Source organism: Arachis hypogaea, chromosome 9 (genome assembly GCF_003086295.3).
Source record: "Arachis hypogaea cultivar Tifrunner chromosome 9, arahy.Tifrunner.gnm2.J5K5, whole genome shotgun sequence".
Taxonomy (NCBI): Eukaryota; Viridiplantae; Streptophyta; class Magnoliopsida; order Fabales; family Fabaceae; genus Arachis; species Arachis hypogaea.
In genome coordinates this window covers 16,908,124-16,915,407 of record NC_092044.1, presented here as the reverse complement: position 1 = coordinate 16,915,407, position 7,284 = coordinate 16,908,124, and the positions used below count along the sequence as shown (strand labels likewise).

At 36.0% G+C, this 7,284-nt stretch overlaps 1 non-coding gene across 1 annotated transcript; it reads right to left on the bottom strand.

The window, feature by feature from the left end:
* Positions 1–5,893: 5,893 nt before the first annotated feature.
* Positions 5,894–5,997, bottom strand: LOC112714084 (small nucleolar RNA R71). Its single transcript, XR_003159040.1, has one exon. It is a non-coding gene; the product is annotated as a small nucleolar RNA R71 (small nucleolar RNA).
* Between the last annotated feature and the right edge of the window lie 1,287 nt (positions 5,998–7,284).

Below are 7,284 nucleotides of genomic sequence, written 5' to 3'. Positions count from 1 at the left end.
TTCTTTAAGACAAATATAAATCAAATTCCACTAATTAAAATCATACAGTAAAAACAAGAAAACTTGTGAGAAGACAGCTCATGAAAGTAGGGAACATAGAACTAAGCATTGAACCCTTACTGATGGTGTATGTGCACTCTAATCACTCAAGTGTATAGGGTAATCACTCTACTCTTCTCTAGTCATGCTTTCTAAATTTTGTTCTTCACCTAACTAGTCAACAAATAATTAATGTACCAATGCAAATATCATGAGGTCTTTTTAAGGTTGTAATGGGGCTAAGGTAAAGGTGAGGATATATATATGGTTAAGTGAGCTATAAATTGAATCTTTTGATTAACCTAAGCTCTTACCTATATACACACTCTATATACTTTTAAATTCATGCATAGCTACCCAAAATTCCCACTTTTGTATTACATACTCATGCATCACCCTTTTCTTTTAATTTTTGTCATATATGTATTGATCCTTTCATTAACTTATCTTAGCATTGGGGTAATTTTGTCCCCTTATTTAATTATTTAATTATTTGAATATTTTTTTTCAACATAAAAATAAACATAACATTATCAATGCACATGGATTTTTAATTTTTCTGGTCTCACATGAGTAGGTACCCAAATTCCCTTTATTTTATCATGACATGTTCCTTTATTGACCCATGTTCCCACGATCTTCCCATACTCAATTGATACACATTCTCTAACTTAAGCTAACCAATGATTCAATTGGGGTATTTAATTATTTTTCCACTTAAGGCTAGTGATGTAGTAAAATATAGAACAAATGGGATTTAAAAGGCTCAAAGTGGCTAACAAGGGTAATTTGAAAGGGTAGGCTATTTTTGAGATAAGTGAGCTAAAACAATTAATGGCTTCAATCATATGCATGCATTTAAATACACTAACTGTTGGACATATAGGATGGAACAAAATAAAGATTACAATCATAGAGAAGTAAACACACAAGAAAAATTTTTATGGTTAAATAATATAACCATGTAATTAAGCTCAAATCTCACAGGTTGTGTGTTCTTAGCCATCATTTTATGTTCCAAATACAACTTCAAACAAGTTTTAACAAAAAATATTTTTAATCTAAATTAGTAAAATTTTTCAAAAATAAGGTCTTAAAAAGAAACTTATTATTTTTCAACCAAATAGATCATGCATGCAGATAACCTATTACTATGCAATCTATCCTATCCTAATTAAAAGAAAAATAATAAAATATCCTATTTTATTGGTGTTTAAAGAAGAGAAATTACCTCCGGAAGCCAGGTACTGATCAACCTCCCCACACTTAAAGCTATGCACCATTCTCGGTGCCGTCTGTCAGGAACAAAGGGGGGCTGGTTGCAGTGTCTCCACAAGCGGGACCGTCATGGCTCCCGGTGCTGGCAAAAGAAGTGGAGTCCGGATCTTCTTTGGGTGGGTGGTTGCCAACAAGTATCGCTTTGAGATATGTAAACCGGTGCTTGTTACGGTGCTCTCTTCGCTTTCCTTGTCAGTCTAGCCAGTCCAATCTCTTAAGTATCTGATGGAGCAGTTGGTTTGTTGGATGTGCTTGTGATGTGGAGGGAGAAGGAATATCTCCGGCCGGATCTTAAGGCCAACTAGTCGTGGCTGCAGGAGGTCTGATGTACTTTCCATTAGGGACGTACTGATCGTTCCGCAGAAGTATGGTCTTGGTATCCCCAGCTCTATAGGAGACTCCGGCTGCTGAGACTAAATCTGAAACCTAGGCGGGAAAAGGTAAGTTTCCCGCAATTTGTACGAGTCCCATAGCATTCCAAATATGTCTTGGTAAATTGAGGTGCTGGTTTGTAAGGATACACCAGAGTAGAACAGTCATGTCTACGGTGAAGGAGGACTCGTGAGTGCTCAGAAAGACGTAGTGGGACATAATCTGTGTCCATACTTGAGCCTCCAAGGTCAGTGCTGAAGCCAATATTCCCTTAGGTCGGGATCGATGGTATCCATAGATCCATCTGTTACCAGGTTGTGCTATAACTCTGAGAACGGCGTCCCAGTCAAATTTGTATGTCTGGCGTTAGACAGAGGCTTCTTGAAATGTGATGAGCGGATAATTTATACGCTTTTTGGCATTATTTTTTGGTAGTTTTTAGTATGATCTAGTTACTTTTAGGGATATTTTCATTAGTTTTTATGCTAAATTCACATTTCAAGACTTTACTATGAGTTTGTGTGTTTTTCTGTGATTTCAGGTAATTTCTAGCTGAAATTGAGGGACCTGAGCAAAACTCTGGTAAGAAGGCTGACAAAGGACTGCTGATGCTGTTGGAATCTGACCTCCCTGCACTCGAAATGGATTTTCTGGAGCTACAGAAATCCAAATGGCGCGCTCTCAATGGCGTTGAAAAGTAGACATCCAAAGCTTTCCATCAATATATAATAGTCCATACTTTGTTTGAGATTTGACGACGTAAATTGGCGTTCAACGCCAGTTCCATGCTGCATTTTGGAGTCAAACGCCAGAAACACGTCACGAACCAAAGTTGAACGCCAGAAACACGTTACAACTTGGCGTTCAACTCCAATAGAAGCCTCAGCTCGTGTAAAGATCAAGCTCAGCCCAAACACACACCAAGTGGGCCCCGGAAGTGGATTTATGCATCAATTACTTACTTCTGTAAACCCTAGTAGCTAGTTTATTATAAATAGAACTTTTTACTAGTGTATTAGACATCTTGGTTCATATCTGATTTTGACCTCCTGGATTTCGTTTTGGGGGCTGGCCATTCGGCCATGTCTGAACCTTGATCACTTATGTATTTTCAACGGTGGAATTTCTACACACCATAGATTAAGGGTGTGGAGCTCTGCTGTACCTCAAGTTTTAATGCAATTACTACTATTTTCCATCCAATTCGATTTATTCCTGTTCTAAGATATTCGTTGCACTTCAACTTGATGAATGTGATGATCTATGACACTCATCATCATTCTCACCTATGAACACGCGTGATTGACAACCACTTCCGTTCTACCTTAGGCCGGGCGCATATCTCTTGGATTCCTTAATCAGAATCTTCGTGGTATAAGTTAGAATTGATGGCGGCATTCATGGGAATCCGGAAAGTCTAACCTTGTTTGTGGTATTCCGAGTAGGATTCCGGGATTGAATGACTGTGACGAGCTTCAAACTCCTGAAGGCTGGGCGTTAGTGACAAACGCAAAAGAATCACTGGATTCTATTGCAACCTGATTGAGAACCGACAGATGATTAGCCGTGCTGTGACAGAGCATTTGGACCATTTTCACTGAGAGGATGGGATGTAGCCATTGACAACAGCGATGCCCTACATACAGCTTGCCATAGAAAGGAGTGATGAAAAACTAGAAGGAAGAAGTGGAGAAGCAGAGATTCAAAAGGAACACAGTACCTCCATGTACCTATCTGAAATTCCCACCATTGAATTATATGAGTAACTCTATCTTTATTTCCTGTTTATTTTATTTATCTTTTAATTATCTAATCCAATCACATTTGAATCCGCCTGACTGGGATTTACAAGATGACCATAGCTTGCTTCATACCAACAATCTCTGTGGGATCGACCCTTACTCACGTAAGGTTTATTACCTGGACGACCCAGTACACTTGCTGGTTAGTTGAGCGAAGTTGTGGAAAGAAAGTGCTAAGTTAATAGACGCATATACCAAAGTGCCATTGTTGATGATCACAATTTTCGCCCACCAAGTTTTTGGCGCCGTTGCCGGCGATTGTTCGAGTTTGGACAACTAACGGTTCATCTTGTTGCTCAGATTAGGTAATTTTCTTTTGTTTTCTTTTCAAAAAAGTTTTCAAAATTCTTTCAAAAAATTTTTCTTTATTTTCGTTTTTCAAAAATATAATTTTCGAAAAAAATAATAAAAATACAAAAAATTCATAAAATCATAAAAAACCAAAAATATTTTGTGTTTCTTGTTTGAGTCTTGAGTCAATTTTTAAGTTTGGTGTCAATTGCATGCTTTAAAAAAATTTTCTTGCATTTTTCGAAAATTCATGCATTCATATTGTTCTTCATGATCTTCAAGTTATTCTTGGTAAGTCTTCTTGTTTGATCTTGATGTTTTCTTATTTTGTGTCTTTTCTTGTTTTTCATGTGCATTCTTGCATTCATGGTGTCCAAGCATTAAAGATTTCTAAGTTTGGTGTCTTGCATATTTTCTTTGCATCAAAAATTTTTCAAAAATATGTTCTTGATGTTCATCATGATCTTCAAAGTGTTCTTGGTGTTTATCATGACATTCATAGTGTTCTTGCATGCATAATGTGTTTTGATCCAAAACTTTCATGTTTTGGGTCATAGTTGTGTTTTTTTCTATCTCATCATTAAAATTTCAAAAATCAAAAAATATCTTTTCCTTATTACTCTCCTAATTTTCGAAAATTTGGGTTGACTTAGTCAAAAAATTTTAAAATTAGTTGTTTCTTACAAGTCAAGTCAAATTTTCAATTTTAAAAATCCTATCTTTTCAAAACTTTTTCAAAAATCAAATCTTTTTCATTTTTTTATATATTTTCTAAAATTACTTTTAAATTAATTTTCAAAATCTTTTTTATCTTTATTTCATAGTTTTCGAAATTACACTAACAATTAATATGATGGATTCAAAAATTTGAAGTTTGTTACTTTCTTGTTAAGAAATGTTCAATCTTTAAATTCTAGAATTTTATCTTTTAGTTTCTTGTTAGTTAAGTAATTAATTTTAATTTTAAAAATTAAATCTTTTTATCATATCTTTTTATCTTATCTTTTTATCATATCTTCTTATCTTATCTTTTTATCATATCTTTTTCAAAATTTTATCTTTTTCAAAAAAATTTGATTTCAAAATATCTTATCTAACTTCTTATCTTCTTATCTTTTCAAATTTGATTTTAATATTTTTTCAACTAACTACTTGACTTTTTGTTTGTTTCTTATCTTTTTCAAAATCACCTAACTACTTTTCCCTCTCTAATTTTCGAAAATACCTCCCTCTTTTTCAAAAATTCTTTTTAATTAATTAATTGTTTTAAATTTTAATTTTAATTATATCTTATCTTTAATTTTCGAAATTACTAACCACTTTTTCAAAATTATTTTCGAATTCTCTCTTCTCTTCTTCTATTTATTTATTTATTTACTAACACTTCTCTTCACCTCTCTTCATCTCAGATCACTACCCCTATCCTTACCCTTGTGTTTGGATCTATCCACTAAGTTTCTCTTCACCTCTCTTCATCCCCACTTTTATCCCTTTCTTCTTCTACTAATAATAAGGATCCTCTTTACTGTGATATAGAGGATTCTTCTTCCTTTTCTTTTTCTCTTCTCTTTCATATGAGCAGAAATAAAGAAAAAGGCACTCTTGTTGAAGCTGATCCTGAACCTGAAAGGACTCTGAAGAGAAAACTAAAAGAAGCTAAATTACAACAATCCAGAGGCAACCTTTCTGAAATTTTCGAACAAAAGAAGGAGATGGCAGCTGAACCCAACAATAATAATGCAAGGAGGATGCTTGGTGATTTTACTAAATCCACGTCCAAGTTTGATGGAAGAAGCATCTCAATTCCTGCTATTGGAGCAAACAATTTTGAGCTGAAACCTCAATTAGTTGCTTTAATGCAACAAAACTGCAAGTTTCATGGACTTCCATCTGAAGATCCTTATCAGTTTTTAACTGAGTTCTTGCAGATTTGTGAGACTGTTAAGACAAATGGAGGAGATCTTGAAGTCTACAGGCTCATGCTTTTCCCTTTTGCTATAAGAAACAGAGCTAGAGCATGGTTGGATTCACAACCTAAAGATAGCCTGGACTCCTGGGATAAGCTGGTCACTGCCTTCTTGGATAAATTCTTTCCTCCTCAAAAGCTGAGCAAGCTTAGAGTGGATGTTCAGACCTTCAAGCAAAAAGATGGTGAATCCCTCTATGAAGCTTGGGAGAGATACAAGCAGATGACCAAAAAGTGTCCTTCTGACATGTTTTCAGAATGGACCATATTAGATATATTCTATTATGGTCTATCTGATTTTTCCAAGATGTCATTGGACCATTCTGCAGGTGGATCCATTCACCTAAAGAAAACGCCTGCAGAAGCTCAAGAACTTATTGACATGGTTGCAAATAACCAATTCATGTACACTTCTGAGAGGAATTCCGTGAATAATGGGATGCCTCAGAGGAAGAGAGTTCTTGAAATTGATGCTCTGAATGCCATATTGGCTCAGAACAAAGTGTTGACTTAGCAAGTCAACATGATCTCTCAAAGTCTGAATGGATGGCAAAATGCATCCAACAGTACTAAAGAGGCAGCTTCTGAAGAAGCTTATGATCCTGAAAATCCTGCAATGGCAGAGGTTAATTACATGGGTGAACCTTATGGAAACACCTATAATTCATCATGGAGAAATCATCCAAATTTCTCATGGAAGGATCAACAAAAGCCTCAACAAGGCTTTAATAATGGTGGAAGAAACAGGTTTAGCAATAGCAAGCCTTTTCCATCATCTTCTCAGCAACAGATAGAGAATTCTGAACAAAGCTCCTCTAATTTAGCAAACTTAGTCTCTAATCTATCAAAGGCCACTTTAAGTTTCATGAGTGAAACAAGGTCCTCTATTAGAAATCTGGAGGCACAAGTCGGCCAGCTGAGTAAGAAAGTCATTGAAACTCCTCCTAGTACTCTCCCAAGCAATACTGAATAGAATCCAAAAAGAGAGTGCAAGGCCATTGACATAGTCAACATGGCCGAACCTAAGGAGGAAGAAGAGGACGAAAATCCTAGTAAGGAAGACCTCCTGGGACGTCTCTCAAGCAAGAAGGATTTCCCTATTGAGGACCTAAAGGAATCTGAGGCTCATATAGAGACCATAGAGATCCCATTAAACCTCCTTCTGCCATTCATGAGCTGTGAAGAATATTCTTCCTCTGAAGAGGATGAAGATGTAACTGGAGAGCAAGTTGCTCAATATTTAGGAGCTATCATGAAGCTGAATGCCAAGTTGTTTGGTAATGAGACTTGGGAAGGTGAGCCTCCCTTGCTCATTAGTGAACTAGATACATGGATTCAGAAAACTTTACCTCAAAAGAGACAAGATCCTGGCAAATTCTTAATACCCTGTACCATAGGCACCATGACCTTTAACAAGGCTCTGTGTGACCTGGGGTCAGGCATAAATCTTATGCCACTCTTTGTAATGGAGAAGCTGGGGATCATTGAGGTACAGCCTGCCTTATTCTCATTACAATTGGCAGACAAGTCAATAAG